Genomic DNA, 8108 nt, shown 5'->3' with positions numbered 1-8108 from the left:
TAAAATGTCGGCCTTCGTTCCATTTTGGGGGCTGGGCAGCCAACAAAGTAAATCGTCACTGTCGGGCATAAACCTTGTATCTCCAAGTTTCAAATGTGTACATTTTTTCACAAAGCAAAGCCCTGCTTCATCATACAAGGCCGTCGCACAAAAGTAGTGAAGTTTAACATAAACGGGACCATATTTGCTCAAAACGCATATCATGGTGATTGAAAGGGAGTTTTTCCACTAGCGACAGGAACCATAAAGTATTTCTGACAACGTTTATTAAGGTTAGAAAATCAAAGGGGAAGACGAATAGGGTCCAATGTAGACAAATTCTTTTTGGTACCTCGCGGGGGGAAAACAGCGCAACTAGCGGCCAATCATAGGAACTTTGACTTCCGTGTTTGCTTCAGATAAAATCCTGGCAACGACACGTCTGGTATCATCACTCCCTCAGGGACTTTCAAGTCTAGCCTGCGTGGCGCTGATGTCTGTGAGCTGGTGATTAGGGCTGTCACAATTATTACATAATTGCAATTGCAATTATTTTACATAATCGCAATTATTTTGTGATAATTGTCATAATCGTTTACATGTTGACAAATGTTTATATGTATTCATTAATTAAAAAAAAAACATTGTAGAAATAGCCGATCTTACAAGCGCGTTGTGAGCTTGCAGATCGGCTATTTCCACTTTCAAAGTTCTTTTTTAAGTATAAAGTTGTCAAATATGCCAGTCATTTCTTTGTATATTTAAGTTATGTGTCATATCTACCATGTGCAACTTCAAAGCCGAAAAGCCAAACAGAAATGTCATTGTCAAGACAAAAACACAATTAAATCGTTAATCGCAATTATCTGAGTGACAATTAATCGCCATGTAAAATGTCATGATCGTGTCAGCCCTACTTGTTTTATCACAGAGCGATGTCCGAGCGTGACACCACTGACACTAGCCACGCCGGTTTATATAACGGTTCCGCTTTGCGGCCCATTCTATCTTTGTAAATGAGCGTAATGATTGTAATTGTTGAGTTTTTCCCATAATGACATGCCCAGAATAGAGACACCATGGTTCATGTGGTTAATTGTGTGAGTTTTGCTAACCGTTCAGGGGGTCATGGTGGGAATGCACACCTGTGTGTGTGCGTGCGTGCGTGCGTGCGTGCGTGCGTGCGTGTGTGTGTGTTCACGTGCACACAACACCACTAGTGAATTCCTCTGCTCTGCCCACACTGTGATTTATGATTAAAAACAACTCTATGCTACGTGCTTTTTCATACGTCTGATGAAAAACATCCTTGAGGAGAAACAGAAGGTGTGTCGTATACGTGTTACAGTTAGTTTGAGAAACCAGTTAGATTGGGAAAGGAGCGTAGAGTTGTTTTAGTTTACCTGGATGTGGAAGAAGTTCACCAGGATGTGGAAGAAGCCCATATCTCACTATGCCTAAACCTAAACATAACCCTAACCCTAACCTCAGTAAAACTATGCCTAAACCTAACCCTAATCGTAACCCTATAACCTCAGTAAAACTATGCCTAAACCTAACTCTAACCCTAACCTCAGTCAAATTATTCCTAGTTCCCCGAAGGAGGCGCCGCCTGCTCCACCTTGTGCCCAAAAACGAGCGCTCCTGTTCTCAATCTAACTGAATCTCAAACTAACTGTGACATCATACGCATTCATTTAGTGTGTGCGATGCAAAAACTCTACTCTCTCACTCACCCACACACACTCACATACACACACGCACACGCACACGCACTCACCCACACTCACACACACACACACACACACACACACACACACACATGCACGCCCGTGCACGCGCACACGCACGCAGCTCCAATCAGGAGAGAGAACTCTCACAGGATAAACAAGTGAAATTGGAAATGATGAAAACAAAGAAGTGCCGAGACAAAATTGGAACTGGATCAATAAAGAAGTGTAATAAGTGGCGGAATTTTGCAACCCACCCGAAAATGTTTTCTTCTGTTTACTGAAGAGCTGACGGAGATTAGCCAGAGGCGTCAATTGGGTATGGAAGCTTCCATACCTTGGCTACAGGGGAAAAACATTAAATGCACTTCTTAAAATAAATTCCTCATGCCTGTTGCTAAGGTATGATGGCATCATGACTGGTGTCTTGCACGCGTGCGAAAGTCATGAATGATGCCAGACCTTAGCTTTTGCTGAACTGACGCCACTGTGATTAGCTGTACGATCAGAACGTGGAGCTTAAGACTTTCAACGATAAACTTATAGTTTTAAACAAAAAATATCACTTTACGATTGTGAATTTCACATTCAGTCAGTTAACATACAGACAGATGCACATCTAGAAAGTCACATGCGGATAAATAGAGGGCCTAAAATCCAAGAAAGCAAATAAGACAAATTAGTTACAGTATCTACCATACAGTATATAGTCAGCCAAACAGGTCCAAACACACAGGTATATGGGCTGACAGACAACATGACAGACAGCCATACGTGCCATTTCAAAACGTCACATGTCCTGCCAATGCCATCGGCAAGACAGTAGATTTCCAGTGGATTGGCAGAACGTTGAGCAAATAAATCAGCAAATGTTGCTATTTTCATGACCTTCTCTGACTTCAAAGTTTAACTATGGAGATGGATTCTGCTATTCAATGGGAATCGAGTGTTTATTTGTTTTTGTGCCATGTGCGGGTTTCTGTAAAAAATACGCTCCATTCTCCATAAAAAGTTGAAAGGCAAAAGAGGGAAAGAGAAATGTATTTGCAGGCAGACAGACATAATGAGAGACAGACATAGGCCTATATGAGGCAGGCAAGCAGATCTACAGACAGGTATGGGGCTTTTAAGCCGTGACATCATTTTGTAGGCAGAAGAGAATCTGCCCCCAGAGCATTTTCTGTCCCTCGCTATTTCAAAAAGCAACGACTAAAAAATAACGACTAAAGTATAATAAAGTATAAAGATTCACGGAAACTGGGGGCAGAAATTCTCCTCTGCCTACAAAATGATGTCATACTTAACAGCCCCATAGGGGCTAGGGCTGTCACGATTATGACATTTTACATGACGTTTATTTGTCAATCAAATAATTGCGATTAACGATTTAATTGTGTGTTTGTCGTTGACAATTGCATTTCTGCTTTTAAGTTGCAAATGGTAGATATGACACATAATTACTGACATATTTGACAACTTTATACTTATAAAAAAGAACGTTGATAGTGGAAATAGCTGATCTACAAGCTCACAACGCGTCGCGATGCGACGCGTTGTGAGCTTGTAGATCTGCTATTTCCACTATTTTTGACCTTTTATGAACATTTTTCAACATGGAAACGATTATGACGATTATGAAAAATAATCACGATTATGTCCAAAAATCACGATTAGACGATTATGTAATAATTGTGACAGCCCTAATAGGGGCAGAGACGGCCAGATCCACACAGGTACAGGGGTGTCACACCTAATTCTGGGCCCTGGGTACAAGGATTCACTGTGGGGCCCCTGTGCTTTAACAATTGAAAAATAGCAGATATACAAGCTCACAGAGCGCTGCAAGCTTGTAGATCTGCTATTTTCTTTTTCTTTTTTTTTATCGTGAACATTTTGGCTTAAAATAATACATAATATTCAAAGATTTGCACACGTTTTCACGACTTTTTCAAAAATAGCAGATCTACTCAGGGTGCCGCGCAGTGAGCTTGTATGTCTGCTATTTTTCAATAGCTAAATAATTAAGGCCCCTCCACCTTGGGCCCTGGTAACTCAGTCCCACTCCCCCCTGGACAGGTATATACAGATATATGACAGAAAGCCTTATACTGTAGGCAGCCAAGCAGATCCACAGTTATAGGGGCAGACAGACAGACAGACAGACAGACAGACAGACAGACAGACAGACAGACAGACAGACACTGTAATGACAGACAGACATATATGAGGCAGCCAAGCAGATCCACAGGTATAGGGGCAGACAGACAGACAGACAGACAGACAGACAGACAGACAGACAGACAGACAGACAGACAGACAGACAGACAGACACTGTAATGACAGACAGACATATCGTCACTGTCGGGCAGAAACCTCGTATCTCCAAGTTTCACATTTGTAATTTATTTCGTATAAGTAAAGCCCAGCTTCATCATGGGGCTGTTAAGTATGACATCATTTTGTAGGCAGAGGAGAATTTCTGCCCCCAGTTTCCGTGAATCTTTTTACTATTTACAAATTTTTCTTCTCTTTGTTGTTGAAAGGAAAGTGTTAGAATTATACTTTAGTCGTTATTTTTGTCTCGGATCTGTTGAAATAGCGAGGGACAGAAAATGCTCTGGGGGCAGAGAGAGTTCTCCTCTGCCTACAAAATGATGTCACGGCTTAAAAGCCCCATAGAAGACTGTCTCACAAAACTAGTGAAAATTGCAGATCTACAAGCACACAACGCCTCACGATGCGAGGCGTTGTGTGCTTGTTGATCAGCTATTTTCACTAGTTTAGATCATTTTTAAAATGACAAATACAAAATGAACGGTTTTGGACATACAAGGTTTTCATGCGACAACGACGATATATGAGGCAGCCAAGCAGATCCACACAGACAGGTATACGGGCAGACAGACAGACAGACAGACAGACAGCGTTGGCCTTTCGCCCGCCATGACGGGATGTCACATTTCCAGGCATGACATCTCAGCGTGTGTTTCTGTCTCTGTGATTTATGTTACACCTCCTCACAATATTAGTAATGGGATGCCATGCACTCAGCACCCCCACAACAAGCACACACACACACACACGCACACGCACACACACGCACGCACGCACGCACGCACGCACGCACGCACGCAGGTTTGTATTACTATGCTTTTAAGGACATCTACACTTTTGGACACCGATTTTATGAATGCTATTTTTAATACATTTTGCCTGTTTTATTTTCATTTATTTTTTTACCGTATAAGCCTGACGCTGAGAAATAACAGATCTACAAGCTCACAACGCATCGTAGCATGAAACCTGGCACATGGGTATGAATCATTCTATAATTCCAACCACTAAATAACTATAATTCCAGACACTAAAAGCTAACCTCTATAAATGCCTAAAATCATAACCTGAAAAATTGTTTAAGCCTAACTCTGCCAATCATTTTTTTTAAACCACGCCCGTTTATCTCGTGACAACCAGGAACATCTTTGCTCAAAATGTCTTATTTCTCAAATGATACTATATCGTCACTTTTCGGGCAGAAACCTTGTATGTCCAAGTTTCAGATTTGTATGACGAAGCACTGCTTCATCATACAAGGCCATCGCACAGAAGTAGTGAAAACAGCTGATCTACAAGCACACAACGCCTCGCGCCGCGAGGCGTTGTGTGCTTGTAGATCGGCTGTTTTCACTAGTTTAGATCATTTTTAAAACGATAAATACAAAACGAGCGGTTTTGGACATACAAGAATTCCACCCGACAACGACGATATATACATTAGGGTCTCACAAGTATACAAATGTACACGCATGCACGCGCGCACGCACATACACACACACACACACACACACACACACACGCACACACACCTCTGTACATTTACACAAATTAAATCTGGCACAGGGTCATCCATTCCAGGCAATGTCACCTCCCTCTCAAACCTTGTCTTCCTTGATGCTTTATGGCAGCTAGGCTTCGCTGCAAATCTCAGCAGGCAGCCGGCGTTTTATGGCCCGGCTCCGGTCAGTTTCCATAAAGCCTTTCTTTTTTTTTCCTTCTTCCTATTTTAATGTGTGACATTCCGCCACAGAAAATAATAAATAAAACAAATGAATAAAAATAACAAGTGATATGGCTCACAACAACGAATGAAACCCAAGGTGGGTTGGGGAGGGGGTGTTGATGCAGCAGGGAGATTTCAGTTGATTTAGATGTTTGTGTCACTCGCATATTATCGTTTCTGTCGGGAACCTTGTATATCCCGAAGTTTCAAATTTGTACGTTCTTTCGCAAAGTAAAGCCCTGCTTCATCATGCAAGGCCGTCGCCAGTGACGGACTGGGACTAAAATTCAGCCCTGGCATCTTGACTAGACCAGCCCCCACAACCAGCGCGCGCACAGATACTCTACCGACTCGTCGGGTCGAGGGCAGCACATATAAATACACAATTAAGCTTTTAATACCACAACTTTTACACCACCAACAAGCGGAGTATGAACTTGATTAGTGCCAAAATGTGTCAGAACTTTGGCAAGTTAGCTAATGAATGGAAAATAAGCATATTGATCTGAGAATTGGACAAACAAGTTGTATTGTATTGTTCAATATGCAGTAGGATATAGGCTACTGTATATTATATACTAGAGCATGACACAGACACCAAACTGAGACTCTGCACGCAGAACTCTGCAAATCTATACTCCGCACCCAACGGAAAACAACAAACAATGCTTGCAGGGCAGAATTAGGACGATACCCACTCATTATAAAAGTAAAAAAGAGAGCACTTAAATTCTACAATCACCTAAAATAAAGCAACCAGACACTCTCCATAACATAGCCCTCAACCATAGTGAAACTGTACCTTTTCCTATGCAAACTTCAAATAGTCTTCAATCAATCAATCAATCAGGAATAGATAGCACCTTAACTCTGCAGCCGCACTGAGGCGCTCCAACACAATAGTGCATCAGTTATTTTAGTTGTGCATACTAGCCTAGTATCCACCAAATGTTTCCTCAGCTCCCCTCAAGTGCAACCAGTCATTACAGACAGCAATGTTAGCTTAGCTTAGCTAATGTGAATATGTTTTTGTTTACACTGAGAAAACACTACAAACATAATGTAATGTCCTCTTCAAAGCATAAAACACAGACTGCAGTGAGGCCTCAGTGTAATCTCTTCCAGAGGGAGATTGACACTAGAAACTCAGCTGTTAACACAAAGCAATCTGTTGGACATTGAGTTTGATATGTCCATTCTAAACAACTGTTGCAGTGGGCCGCTAGGCTAGGGGGCTGCCCAGTGGCAAAAAAAAGAAAAGAAAAAAAAAGAAAAGAAAAAAAAAAAGATTTTTTTTTGCCACTGGGCAGCCCCTAGCCTAGCGGCCCACCGGGCAAATGTCCGGTATGCCAGATGGCCAGTCCGCCCCTGGCCGTCGCACAAAAGTAGTGAAAACAGCAGATCTACAAGCACACAACGCCTCGCACCGCGAGGCGTTGTGTGCTTGTAGATCGGCTGTTTTGTTTTCCCTAGTTTAAATCAGTTTTAAAATGATAAATGCAAAACGAATGGTTTTGGACATACAAGGTTTTCACCCGACAACGACGATATTATCGTTTCTGTCAGGCAGAAACCTCTTATCTCCATATTGCATATTCTAACTTTTTGTGTTATCTTTTTTTTTTTTGTGAATGAACGCCCTACTGATCATAGTGTCACACAAAGTTGAAATTGTCCTTTAGGCAGCAGAAAACTAGAAGGCAGAGAAAACTAGAAGCAGTGCTATTCCGAGCACAGGTCTCCGCCAGGTCAGGTATGTTATTGTGGCCTCCTGGTGGCGCTATAATAGTCCAATGTGAAAAGGGTGCCATGTCTTCTTCGGCCTTTCACTTTAATCTGACTTTAATCATTCATGATTTGAGGCATTTTGTGCCAAAAATGTGTGTTGCAAAAGTCGACCTGGTGGTGGCGCTATAACAAGCCAATGTGAAAAGGATGGCATTTGTTCCTCGACCTAGTGAGAATGTGCGTGCAAAACATGGAAATTGCACCCTGCGTTCTTGATTTGAGGCATTTTGTTCAAAACGGACCAATCCTGCAAACTAAGCCAATGTTAGCCAATTAACAGTTTCTATGCCAGCCCATTTCAGTGTTTTTTTACGACCACAAGAAAACACTGTTTACACATCTATCCGTTCTGTCCATTCCTTTCAGTACCCTGGGTGACGCTAAATTCTACCACAGTTACACTCAGACAATCATGCTAACAAAATGAGCTAATACCTGCTTTTGCGTCGGGCACTCCGCGCACGCGCTCCGTGCATGTGATGGTAACGATCGGAACCGCGTTGCCACCAGCTGCTCAGATCTTTTTTCCGAATCAAAATAGGACTTACGAG

The sequence above is a fragment of the Nannobrachium achirus genome (assembly GCF_963921795.1).
Source record: "Nannobrachium achirus genome assembly, chromosome: 4".
Classification (NCBI taxonomy): Eukaryota; Metazoa; Chordata; class Actinopteri; order Myctophiformes; family Myctophidae; genus Nannobrachium; species Nannobrachium achirus.
The sequence above is the reverse complement of the archived record's forward strand: the minus strand, read 5'-3'. Positions refer to the sequence as shown.